This window comes from Vicugna pacos, chromosome 7 (assembly GCF_048564905.1).
Source record: "Vicugna pacos chromosome 7, VicPac4, whole genome shotgun sequence".
In the NCBI taxonomy this organism is placed as follows: Eukaryota; Metazoa; Chordata; class Mammalia; order Artiodactyla; family Camelidae; genus Vicugna; species Vicugna pacos.
In genome coordinates, this window is record NC_132993.1 from 6,193,203 (window position 1) to 6,203,665 (window position 10,463).

Sequence of the window (10,463 nt, forward strand, 5' to 3'; positions counted from 1 at the left end):
TGAGTCTCGAGCTCAGAGGCTAGATCTGGATTAGAGAGAGAAACTTGGTCATCAGCATTAAACATGTAAATTCACTGGCATTGAGATCACCTAGGGATTAAGGGGACACACAAAAAAAGAACAGAAGACCAAAATCTAAGTAACCCCAATAACTTGAGGATCAGTAGATTTGGAGAAGAAGCAAGGGAGACCAAACAAGGAGAGAATATGAGAGAATGGTGTCTCATTAGCCAAGCAAAGAGAGTATTCCAGGAAGGTCAACAGAGATGCGTGCTGCTAAGAAGTTAAGTGCAACGAGAATGAGGAAATGGCTGGTAGAACTGGCAACACTGAGATAAATGTTGACATAGACCAGAGGAGTTTCACTGGGAACTGTTGGTTGATTGGTGCATAAATGTGAATAAGAAATTGGAGACAGGCTATACAGAAAACTCAAGTTTGAAAGAAGTTTGGTTATGAAGGGATGCAGAGAATCTGGTAGTAGCTGGAAAAGTTGTTACTGATGCTAGAGCATGTTTGCATGCAACTGGAGGAGGATTCTGAAAGAGGAGGAAACTGATGATGTAGAGAGGAAAGGTAACAGAGCAAGTGGAGGAACTGGCCTTTGATGGGGAAGGGACATTCTCCCCACAGTAAGTGGAGGAGAGGGACATGACACTATTACAGATACCAGTTTGGTTGTTGGAGGATGGGGAGTTTACTTCTGAGGGCTTCTTTTACCTGATGAAACTGAAAATTCTCTCTGCCTGTTTGAGCCACTCCCACCCCCCCTTTGGTGTACATTGTGCATCTGCTTACACATTAACTAGCTCCTGTTAGAAGTCGTGGGACTGCCTACTCACCAAAATAAAAACAAATAAACAAAAAACAAAAAAGCACGCTTCCTCCTGGCACAAAGAAGACAATGCCTTAGGTGATGCCATTCCTTTCCCAGTCTTGTCAGGGAGTCACAATAACCCACTACCCACCTTGTTGGACTATGTAAACTGTCAATGTGTTATTTTGATGTTTAACCCTTCGTCTCAAAAACTTATATAACCGTGCTTTGACTTCTGACGGGTGGAACAGTCCTCAGAGCTTTCTGAAAAACTGTCTCCCAGGTTATAATCCTCAAGTTGGCTCAAATAAAAATTTCCATTTCTTCCTTAGATTGACTAATTTTTTTCATTGACTAGAGTATCAAAAATCGAGGCAGAAAAACACAGCGTTACTCGTAATGCAACTCCCTGACTTATATGCCCAGCAGTTTTAGGTCCAACCTTGTGTAACCCCCAAGGAGGAAGGAGACCAGGGTTTAAAGTTCAGGCCTCCCAGGTTACAGAGCCTGTAAGATTCTGGCGCTGTTACAGGATGCCCTGCGCGCCAAGACGCCTCAAAAGGCTCTTGGCTCCTCCTGCCTGCAGGCGGCGCTGTGGAAGCCGAGTCCCCGCGCAAAAAATGCAACGTTCCCAGAATGCCCTGCGTGTTCCCATGGAGACGGCCGCGCGGGGCTGACAGGTGCAGGCCGCACCCCGAGCTGCTTCTCGGCCACTGTGGTCCTCATGCGCGGCACAGAGGCGGCGGTGGCGCCTCGGAAAAGGGTACCCCGAGTCCAAGGAGGCCTGGAATCCCAGAGGCGGGCTCAGCGGACCCGCCCCGGGTCTCGGGCTACGCAGACGCTGCAAGTGGCATCAGGTGTGAGCGGTGACACCTTGGCCCGGCAGAGGGGCGGTCCGTGGTCTCAGAAGGACGAAGCCTGCTGGGCCCGAGCCTGGCCCGGAGGAGGCGCCGTCGGGATGCTCGGACTGACTGAAATCTGCAGTCCCAGCCCAGTAGTCTAACCCGAGCTCAACCGCTGGGGCCCAGAGAGGGCCGTGCAGGGAAATCCGTGCGCTCAGGCCTGGACGCTAAGTTCCTTGAAGCTGACTGAAGTTTTTAAATCTTTGTTACCCATGCAGCATGTGGCCCCAGTGGGCCCTCTACGAACGCTTGTTGAATCAATGAATTAATGAATGAAGAAGCCCTATGCATAACCACTGATTTTACAGTCAGCCCAGGGCTTTCTGAGTGATGCTGTTTCTCTGAAGCTCATCTTGCATGCTGGGAATACTACGGGTAAGGTATAGAATGGGAGAAAGAAGAACAGAGGGAATTACAGCTAAGAAGGTAAAGAAGTCCCGTAGGGGAACGGAGTTTAATACTAAATTTCAATAGTAGGGACTGTCACTTGAACAGCAGTTCTTTAGAAAATGATGATGGTTGCAACTGTTATTTTCGTTTCAAGGCTTTCAAAGATCCCCTGAGGGGGACAGTAACTCAGTTTCCTGATACTTAGCTTAAATTGAAACAGTGTTTCTCAAGAAACATGACAATTGATTTCTTATTGCCTTTTCACTAACACCAAAAAGAAATAGTATTCAGAGTAGAATCTTTACAGATCATAATCCAACTCCCTTATTTATAGATGAGTAGAATGAGTTACAGAGAGCTTGAAGTGACTTGCTCCAGGTCATATAGTTAGTGGTTGAGAATACAGCCTAGATTTCTGGAGTTCTGGTTCTATGCTCTCTCTCCTTCCCTTCAACAAATATTTATTGGGACTTCTTTCCTGTAATAAATACTAATACTCACAGATTTATTCTTATTGGGTTGTGGCTGCCTACTCAAGCTTCTGTTTCACCTTTTCCAAGTTATCAGGAAGCTCTAGGGCATTTTCCTTATTCTCCTGTATCATCTTCTAGGGAAAGTGATGTTTTGATTTTCTGGTGCAAATGGTTTTGAAAAAGATCATTGATTTATCATTTCTTTCTGACATTTGTAGTGTGCCCTTGGGGCACATTGTTTTCCATTTAAATTTCATTTTAGTGGAGTGAAATTACCAATTGTAGAAGTCTCTGTAAACGTAACTTTCTGTATTTCTTTCTTATAAACACATGAATGCATTTAAGATTATCTCCCAGGAAATGCTGAAGTCGGTTCCATGGGTGCTTTATCACACAGTGTTATAACACATTTACACAACTGTGTCTTATGATGGGTACATACACGACTGTGTCTTACGCTATGTACTCAAATGTTCCAATTAAGGATCAAATTATTTGTTTCAGGCTGTTTCTCCAGTTAGAAGTGGGTGTCTGTGACAGTTCCAATGACTGACTTCTTTATGAGTTCCCTCCCCCTCCACTATTCCTATAAAACAAGGGCCTATGTATTCAGTATTCCACCTCTGTTAGGGTATAAATCTGCTTTGTTTGCAGCAAAATGTTAAGTTTTGGAAAGAGAACCAGCAAAACCATGACAAACTCTTCCTGGAATGATATCATCAAAACCTTGCCCATTTCACATATTGAGAAGTCTGGCTTCTCAAGATCCAGGTCATAACTTCTCACCTGATATGAACAAAGGTAGAAGGCTTTTAAATATTACTGGTGAGGTCAAGCGTGAAGCCATCCTGAGACAAAAGGAAATGCGTTTGTGGGTCCAGGTGGCAGTGCCCTTTGATGACACGGTCACCTGTTTCTGAGCACAGGAGTAGGAGAACCTGGATAAGCATCAGAACGAACTTTAGATGCATGTGATGAGGATTGTGGATGAGACTGTTCTCTCTAGGAATTTTTGTTGAAAATTTGAGAGTAATTCATGAAATCAAAGACTAAGCAAGCCTCGGCAGGTCATCCATACTTAGTGTTTGCTGCTTGGTCAGCTTTTAATAAGACAGCAAACTTCTGACCTACCTATCCAGTGCCTCTGAAAGTCACATGCCTTTGTTTTTAAGCACTTTTGCAGGTGAAGATTCAGCAGTGATTGACTGAGTCATCCACATAGTGGTGAAAGAGTAGACGGAAAATCATTCCCTTGGAATTTCCCGGCTGACAGTGCTGACTGTCAAAGGGGAGTAGAAAATGTCACCTATGAGAGGAGAAAATTAGCTGTACTTTTGCTATTTGAAAATTATGTCATCACTTCCTTATTCTATGAGAATGACTTACATAGGGGAAAGAAGCAGCCTCTTTCCTGGTGGATGTGAATGAGGAAGGATGTAGCCGTAAGAACTGCTGAACCAACACACAGAAGCAGCACTGAGAGAGTGGGAAACCTCGTCCTGTTAACACTGCTGGAGCCTGTGTTAAGGGCTGTGAAGAGCATCCGCGTTTGGCTGTTTGGGGGGTAAGTAAGAAGGAGTTGGAGCACTGACATTTGAGTCCGTGCATTGAGAGGACATGAATTCCTTTCCTTAGTCTTCTTGTCATAGTGGCTGCGTTGGGGTTTGGGAAATGGAAAGGACTGAAGTTGAAAACAGAGCTCATTGCTCTTCTAGACAGGACTCAAGATGTTGTTTCGTTCAATGATCGATTTATAAATCAAAAATAGAACAAAACCCCTAAGATGTGACTAAGACATCATCTCTAGAGATAAATCGAAGGTATGTTTCCCTTTCGAAGAGAATGGGTGCTTTTCATAAATATATAATGTCTACTATATATACTACATATTATATGTATCATGCTGAAAATTGTAACTTCCATTTGGAAGCATGGACATGGGCTGTTTTTTGTTTTCGTCTTGGTTTTTAACGCTTGGTGTATGTGAGATTGATGCCTGAAAAGTTAAAACAGTCAGTAAAGCACTGAAGTTCAGTACATCACATCATAAAAGAGGATTCTGCAGAGCATTGTATGGGTTTCACTTCTGGCTTTTGTTCTCAGGGAGCAAATAAACCAAGACTTGTACAGATCACTAGATTTGTAATTGTACCTCATGAAAGAGTTACCTTTGAGAGTACACAGTAATCTCCCCTAGTCTACAAATAAAAGACATTGGCTTCTTCACTGGTTTAATGAGATTCCTAAACTCTCAACCAGACAAATAATACATAAGACAAGGGAAGTTTTAAGGGTATTGCATCTTTGTTTTGGTTCTATAGATAACAAGGTAAAACTATGAAGTCCTAAAGCGGGCCTTAAAGTGCCACGTAACAGATTCCCTACTCACACATAGACACGTTTGAAGCCTGATATGATTCCCTTTCCTGGCATCGTTTCCTCCTGAATTCGGCAGCATGTTGGATTCTGTGATTCCAGCCTTTAAGACGAGGTCTTTATTTAATTTAAAAAAATAAGCGAATTCCAGAAGAGCCACAATAATAGCACAGGTCACTTGTTACCTCACCATCTAACTCAGTTTCATCTCTTAACATCTGTACCTTTGAGAACATATACCCACTGGTTATACCCCAAGTATCGTCCACCTCAGACAATACCAGCTTCCTGGAAAATGGAACAGTTTCTCAGTGAACTCTGTTCACTCAAGAAGCTCCTTTAACCTTTTCCTAGATTCCTCCCCCCACCTCAGTTCTGTCCTCTTTTAAGAAAACTGTCTTGTGCTTAGTGATGAAGGGCAGAATGAACCTAATCCCAGAGTCCCCCTTTGATGCCATTAACAGGCTGCAGGTGTGACAGTAACATAGTCAAGAGGGTCTGAGCTGCCTGGTTCCATTATCTCGCACTGCCCTCTGTTCTCTCTCTGTGTTTCTTAAGTCTGCCAAGTTCCTGGGACGTCCTGATGTCCCTTTTTAGGCTGCCCCCACCATGGTATGTCCAGTATGTGCTGGATTCTGGCCATATAATTAATGCATGGTCGATGCCAACAATACTCTGGGAACAAAATTAACAATTTCCCTGAAGCTCAGGAAGCTGAATCCTCAGGACTACACAGAAAAGCCTGTGACTTACTCAGGTCCTAACTTGGAAAAGTCATTTTCTCCTCCACGAGGCACTTTGGAGAAGATCATGTAGCCGGAGCACGTAATGCAGAGGTTGTCAAAATCAGAATTCAAAGGCTAGGGAAGTGTTCCATGCAAGGACTGGCCGAACAGCCAACCCCTCAGTATACCTAAGCACATGGGGAAACCCACAGGTCAGTCGTGCATGTGCCCGGGTTCCACCCAGCGACCTCCCGCTCAGAACCTAGAGCGGCCACATCAAGAGACACCAACCTAAAACATCCTCTCTGTCTTGCTGATGGTTCAGAAGGGTTGGCAAGAGCTCATTTAAGAATACAAAAAATGTAAAAGACCAAAACCAATCTTTTCTTCCCAAGTTACAATAAAGCTTTTGAAGCACATATGTTGTTCAATTTTGCTATGTTTTATAAAACATTATTCATTTAATGTCAGCTGTTTACTAACTTTAAATTTTCCACATTTCTGCTTTAACATGACAGGGGGTAATTTTCTTATGTATCTTATACAAATGTCAAAATCTCATTTTGTGTACACAGTTACTTACCTGGATATATCCAAGGGCTCTGAAAACAGAAGAGAGCCTATTGCTTTACGATCTTGTATAGTTAGCAGAGGACCTGTCAGATAGTGGATAAGGATCACCAGTTTCCCAAGATTATAAATTTCACAAGGGAAGTGACACTAGGTATGGTCACCACTGTAGCCCTGGGCCTCATTTGCTGCTTGCTCCGCATTCAACAGACAGTTGTCTTCGTGGGCTTCTCGCCACACCGTATGTCAGGAAAATATGTGACTCTGATACTGTAATAATGTCACCTCATTTATTGCACACATCAAGTTACAGGGTGCAGATGGTCCAAACCTAGCTTGGCCAGTGCCCAAACTCTTCCCCTCGCTGAAAACAATCATATCTTCACATGGATTTTCTTTCCATCTCACCTGTGACTGGTTGGCTCAGCTGGATAATGAACATAGCAACAAGGATAAGGTGGTGCATCTTATCTCTGAGTAAGCTTTACCTGTAAAAGGGAGATTTTTTTCCCCCTATTTTTCTCTAAAATGATTTTCCTTTCCCCCAAAAGAAAATCCCATCTTCATTTTTGTATTATATCCAATAATTTTAAAGTACCAGCGAAAGTGGAATAAGTGCTTCAGATACAATGTTAATGGAAAAAGAAAAACAAACAGCATCCAAGACTGGATACATAGTATCTCACTTTATAAAAGATAGTGTGGGTGTGTGTATTGTGTCTACACACTGATAGAAAAAAACCTGAAAGGAGATAAACCACAACATTCACAGTATTAATCTGTGGGGAGTGGGACTGTGGCTTTTTTCCTTATATTTCTTTATACCTTCTTGTACTTCCCAAACATTCCAAAATTACCATGTATTACCATGTTTTAAATACCTCTTGACAAATGCATATTACTTCTCTGTTGATAAATCTGTTATACATTGTTGTTGTCTGTCTTATTGTTTTCTCTTTCATGAAACTTTTCTCTTTCACAACAAAATGATCACTCTTACCTCTCTGGTATCCTGTGATAATGCCTGAAGTGTTTATTTCCCAAACTTTAATCCTTCACTTTCTTCTCACTCAACACCCTCTCCCTTGGTGATTCTGTCCACTCACAACACTTCACCTACCAATCATATACTGGTATTTCTCCTAAGCTCCAAACCCACATAAACACCTGCTTGCTGTATATCTCTTCTTGGATGCCTCGTAGGCATCACAAACTCAACAAAGTGCGATCATTCCCAGCTTGACTCTTACCCTTGTACCTGCCTGCGAACAACATTGCTCCTTGACTATTCCTCATCTCACTCAAAGGCACCACTAGCTCCCCTACTGATGCCTCAGTCCCTTCCCCCATTGGTTGATTACCAATTTTCACACTGATTTCAGTCCTTTATTGTCACTTTAATCTTCCTGCTTTTCTTCATCCACACTGCCACCCCCATCTCTCATCTGGATCAACACGAGACCATCTCCTATCCAGTGTTCCTGACTCTAGTCAACTTCCACAGCCACCTGCCCACCAGAGGGATCTTTATAAAAATGCAAATTATTCCATGCCACTCTCCCGCTTAAAATTCTTCACTGACTTCTCATTGCCTCAGGCTAACGCCTTTTTATTATCTGGACCCCCCCTCTCCAGCTTCATCCCTTGTTGCACCTCCTCTCACTCTGTCTCAGGTATACTAAATAACCTGCCTTTCTCCTAATTCACCATGTTCTGGTTCTTTGCATGGGCCTCCCTTGCATGGAATAGCTTTCACTATGTATTCAAGCATATTTTGTTTTCCATCCTTCACGTTCCAGTTCTTTGCATGGACTCCCCATATCCACCGTCTCCACCTGCCTAATTCAAAGTATAAAGTCACACTTAAGGAGAAGTTTACGCTGACAATAGAAGATAAAAGATTAAAATGTCTACATTGGAAGATAAGAAAGGTCACAAATCAGTTACCTAAGCTTCCATTTTAAAAAACTGGGTGAAAAAAGAGTAAATGAAACCAAAGTAAGCAGAAGGAAGGCAATAAGGATTAGATCTGGAATCAGTGAAACAGAAGACAAGAAAACAATAAGGGAAATTAGTGAAATCAAAAGCTAGTTCTTTGACCAGTTTAAAAAAAATTATAAGCCTCTAGCCAAACTAATCATAAATAAAGAAAAGACAAAAATTATTATCAGCAGTAAGAGAGAATCTCACTATAGATTCTACAGTTATTTAAAGTATTTTTTAAAACAGAACACTATGAATAACTTCATGCCAATAAATTTGACAACTTATGTGAAATGGACAAATTCCCACTAATTACCAAAGCTCCCTCAAGAAGAAATAGATAACCTGAATATCCGTATATCTATTAAAGAAGTTGAATTTATAGTTAAGATCTTCCCCCCAAAGAAAATTTCACCAAACATTTAAGAAGGAAAAAAATTATTTCTACACAAACCCTTCCAGAAAATTGAGAGAATACTTCCCAACTCATTCTATGAAGCCAGCATTATGATAAAAATATGAGATAAAAATAGAAGAAAATTAAAGACCACTATTCTTTATACACAGATTTATAAACTCAATAAAATTTTAGCCAGTCAAATCCAATAATATATAACAATAATAATCCAACATGACGAAGTGCAGTTTGTCTCAGGAATGGAAGGCTGATTTAACTCTTGAAAATGAATCAGTATATTAATCTATATGAACAAACTAAAAAAGAAAAACCATTCTGATCCATTCATGATTTTAAAAAACTCTCAAAAACTATAAATTAGAATGGAACCTCATCAATCTGAAAAAGTGTATCTGCTAAAAACCTATAGCTAACATTGTATATAATGGGAAGGATTGAATTCTTTCCCTAAGATCCAGAACAAGGCAGGGATATCCACTCTCACTACTTCTATTCAACATTGTACTGGAGATTCTGGCCGGTAAAGTAAGGAAAGCAAGATAAATAAAAGGCATCCATAACAAAGAAGTAAACTGTCTTTATTTGCAGATCACATGATTTATGTAGAAGATTCAATGGAATCTACAACAAAGCTCCCAAAACTATTGTGAGTTTAATAAGGTTGCAGGATACAAGGTCAATATTCAAAATTCATATTCAAAATTCAACTGTACTTTTATATACTTGCAGTGAACATTAGGTGTTTGAAATTTTAAAAATTCACTTTAAAATAGCATAAAATGTTATAAAATATATACAAGACTGCACATAGAAAACCACTTGTCACATAAAGAAATAATGAATAGAGAAAGGTGGTAGGGTCCAAACTCAAGGCCATGCATTCTGATGTCAGAGCCTTTATTCCTAACCTTTCGCAACAAACACAGTAAAGTTTTCTTTGGTTTTGGGTTTTGGGGTTTTTTGGGGGGGGTAATTAGGTTTATTTATTTTTTAATTCTTGGAGGAAGTACTGGGGATTGAACCCTGGACTGCATGCTAAGCATGCACTCTACCACTTGAGTTGTACTCTCCCTCCCCAATAGTTTTTTTCCTAACATAAAAGTATTCTTTAAGTTTAACTGTTTAGTTCCCATAAATCCTAAGAGTGTTGGTCTCTTTAGTAACAGCTACTAAATGCCTGGAACCTTCTAGCATTTGGTGACAGTAAAACTTGAAAATTAAAATAATCACAGTTTGGGTCTTAAAACTTCTTAAGAATTCCTTCATCTTAGAATATTGAGGAATGGTGGCCAAGACCAGAGGCTTAACAAAGAAATGACTGTGCCTGTTACCTATATCTGCAAACTTGGAAAGAATTTCTTGTCACTGACAACCTCCTGCAAAATGTCACCTTGGCCTTACTTTCAATAGTTGGCCACACCTATAGGTGTGAACACTTCCCTATTTTCAATCACATTAAAGGCAGTAAATACTCAGTCATTGGAAAATGCAATGAAATTTGCAGCAGCTGAAATATCATTACACTCTAAAAGGTGATAGTAGAATCTGAGTACCATGTCTCAGCTATGCACAGAATGGAGTTAAAGAATATGATAGGTATTCTTTTCTCGGGCAGCTGCCTGGGCAGTTAAAGGAGGTTTGAGTAGGGGCATGGGATCACGTATCAGTCTCTAATCTTAATGAGTCAAGGTGGACCTTTCAAGGGTGAGCCCAGTTCCCTCAGGAGACAATGTTACATAACATGGGAAAATGAGTGTGATGTGATATCAAGTTAAAAAGGTCAGATAAAAAAGTACATGCAAATTGTAT